Here is a 3682-nt window from a genome sequence, read left to right on the forward strand (position 1 = left end):
AATGGACCAAATAGAAGACAGAATATCACAGCTTGAAAATAAGGTAGAGGAATTATATCACTTAATCAAATAAAATGATGAATCTAAAAGAAAATATGACAGGAACATGCAAGAACTCTAAGACAACATAAAGGCCACATTGATGAAACATAGTAAATAAGAAGAAATCCAGATAAAAGCAGAAAATATTTTCAACAAAATTTTAGAGTATGTCCCAAATATATATAGAGAGAGATGCTTTTTCAAATGCACAAAGCATAAATGATACTAAACAAACATAAATGAAATTTCACACTTTCTTTTTTTTAAGGGTAAAAAAAAGTGCCTTTATTTCTCAGATATGGCTTAACTACACACACAGTGTTATTAAGCCAGTTTAGGAATTAATTTTGTAGCATAGACCAAACAGAGGAACAGTCAGGGCATTCCTCAGATATTTCAACCTATAGAGCTTTTCTTCAGTTGTTTTTGATGTTTGGAGTGTCGTTTTGGATTGCTCTGCATGACAGACAGGTCAGACCTTGGGGAAGATCGGTAACCCACATCCTCTGCTGTTATGGGCTTGATAATATGGCCTGCCTTGATAATAACCTTGGAGCGGTCAGCTTTTGGAATGCTCTCTGGGTGTTCCATGTGGGTCCTATAGGATTCTGGATGGTCCTTTCAAATTGCACCCACACCTGGTGAGCTGCAGCATGGATGTTACGCTTCTCATTGATAATCACATTGGGTAAATTCCTATCTTTTCTTAGAGGACCTTCAGGGGCTTTAATAAGAAACCGGCGTCTTTTCTTGGTGCTGGGCTTCAGGTCCATCCCGCCCCACTCTCCCCAGCCAGGCAAGGTCAGATTCACATCCTTTGGCTTATTGGCCTGGATAGCTTCTCTCTTCTCTTTTAGGAACTCTTCAATGACATCATCCCCAGCAAAAGCTTCCTTTATCATTTGCTTTTGGTCTCTCCCCACTTCATCTTCCGACTCCTCTATGGTTGCTGGAATCGCCAGTGACGTCACAGAAGGAGTTCTTGTAGTCAGGAGGTTCTGTAGACTGATCATTTGCTCTTTCTTGTTCTTCCCTTTAGTCTGATTTTGTGGGTTCTTCCTCATCTGCTCCCCTTGTACTGCAAGCTCCTCATTTGGAAGACAGTCATCTTTACCTAGCTTTTCTAGTTCCTCTAGAGTTCATACTCTCTGTGGCCTCTGCAGCAATAGAGGCTCATCTTCCTCTGGGGCAGGTTCCTCTTCCTGTACCAGGCCAACAGTCTTTGCTGGACTCTCTTTTTGCTTCTTGGATAGATGCTTTTCCTTACTGAGTTTCTTAGATAATGCCCTCAATTCAGATGATACCTCCTAGCTGGTAGAATCTTTTGTTTCTTGGTCACCCACTGGCTCAGCATTCTGGTTGAGCTCAGATCTTTTCCTAAGGGATCTCCTTTTCTCCAATTCCTTCAACAAATCGTCTTCCTCTGCCACTGGCTTTTCATTTCCCTCATTGCTAGGAAAACTCGTGGTCCACAGGCTCAGGCAGCTGTTCAGAGGCAACCTGGAGCTCATTTGCTTTTGCATCCTGATTGCAACTCCTGAGCATCCATGGGTTGGGGCCATCAGCAGTCTTCTGTACTTCATTAACTACGTCAGGAACTAGGGCTTCTTCCTCGTCAGCACCTCCCTCTTCCTCACTCTCTGAAACAATTAGCCGCTTCTGTGTCAGTTCCTTGTTCTTAGCCAACTGCTCTTGGATAGCTTGGCGGGCCTCCAGGTCATATTTTGTCATAATGGCCTTTGACTTGGCCCATTTCCCACTGTTTTGATGCTTAAGGCTCATTCGCTCCATCATTCTGGCTTTTTCCATTTTTTCCAGTTCCTCTAATGCAGCATCTGGGTCAACCTTCCTCAGCTGCTCAGAGTCTTTTAGGACTTTCTTGGTCTTTCCCTTCTTCACAATTTTGTGGTATTTTTTACTTTTGATTTTCTTCATTCTTCGAGCCTTGGCTTCATAGTAGGACTGCAGAGCTTGTGCTCTCTGAAGCTCTGCTCTGTGAATCTTAGCCTCTTCCAGGCTCATGGCTTTCAGGGAGGCTTTTTCCACAGGCGTCAGTAAAGGGTCTGTCACTGGCTGTTTGTTCTTATGGAGGAGGTTAAAAATTTCCTGTTTCAGTGGAGTTCTTGCCTTATAGCTGGGAATCTGAGGGTCTTATCATAAGCATCCTTTAAAGAATAGTTCTTAATATGTTCCCGTTATCTTGGCAATTGTCTTAGTTTGGATTTCATCGCTGTGAAGAGATACCATGTCCAAAGGCAACTCATATAAAGGACAACATTTAATGGGCTGGCTTACAGTTGCAGAGGTTCAGTCCATTATCATCATGGCAGGAAGCATGGCCGTGTACAGGCAGACATGGTGCTGGAGGAGCCGAGGATTCTGCATTTTGATCTGAAGGCAAACAGGAGAAGACTCTTTTCTGCAGGCTAGAGCCTAAGGATAGAACTTCAGAGCCCACCCCCACAGAGAGGCACTTCCTCTTCAAAGCCACACCTCTTAATAGTGTCACTTCCAATTGGCCAAGCATATTTAAACCACCACATTCTACTCCCTGGCCCCCATAGGCTTGTTCAAACGCATGAGTCTATGGGGCCAATATTTAGTCATAGTACATGTAATGCAAAATACATTTTTTCCACTGGAAAAGCACCATAGCACATGTAATGCGAAATACATTTTGTCCCACATCAAAAGTCCCGTAGTTCATAACAGTCTCAACAATGTTTAGAAGTTCAAAGTGTCTTCTGAGATTCATGCAATCTCTTAACTGTAATCCCCTTCCACTCACGATACACATGCTCCAGAGGAGCAAAAGAAGATTGCTCCTTCTCCAGAGGAAAAACCAGCTGCTCTGCTTCCCGGTTCTTCTTAACAACAGAATCCCATTTGGAGAGGGTTTGTGAAGTTTTACTGAATCCCATTTCTCTTTGGATCTGTTCAACCTCTCCTTTGTGAAGAGGTAATTTCAGAGTCTTCTTTGCTTTGACTCTATTCAGTTGCTTTTTAACAGCAGCCAATGAGGATGAAGGTTTAAGAGATCCAAGCAGATGAGAAAGGGCCAATTTTTCTCCAGATCCTTCAGAACTAACATGAAACTCAGACACTTTCAGACTAGCCTCTGATCTCTCAGACAATTTGCACCTATTTTTTCCATTAAGGGAACCAATTGCTTCCAGAAGCTTTTGATGCTTTCTTTCTCCATCACTATCCCCCTCATCTTCACTGGCACTCAAGGGGTAGTTGATGGACAAATCCATTAGATCGTCCTGCTGGCTCAAAGCCTGAAGGCTCTTCGTAGCTTTGATCGAGTTCATCACAGTAGCCGGCAACTCACATGGGTCAAGAACGGAAGCCAAAGAGAGAGCAAGCTTCTTGCCTGCCGCAAAGCAATTTTTGCTTCCCCACACTTTCTATAATAGACAATACACTAAGTGTTCAGAAACAAAGACTACTGTAACTGCAAGAGAGAAAGGCCAACTCACATATAAAAGCAGGCCTTATCAGAGTAACAGCTAAATTCAGTGGAGAATTTCAAGGTCTTGTCTTAGTTATTCGCTGATGTGATAAAGCACCATGACCAAAAACAGCTTGGGGAAGAAAGGGTTTATTTCAGCTTGCAACTTTAAGGTCACACTCAATC

At 42.9% G+C, this 3682-nt stretch overlaps 1 pseudogene; it reads right to left on the reverse strand.

Moving 5' to 3' along the window:
• Positions 1-438: 438 nt before the first annotated feature.
• On the reverse strand, positions 439-3370 carry LOC114626845 (annotated as a pseudogene).
• Positions 3371-3682: the final 312 nt, after the last annotated feature.

Source organism: Grammomys surdaster, unplaced genomic scaffold, assembly GCF_004785775.1.
Source record: "Grammomys surdaster isolate TR1022 unplaced genomic scaffold, NIH_TR_1.0 240, whole genome shotgun sequence".
In the NCBI taxonomy this organism is placed as follows: Eukaryota; Metazoa; Chordata; class Mammalia; order Rodentia; family Muridae; genus Grammomys; species Grammomys surdaster.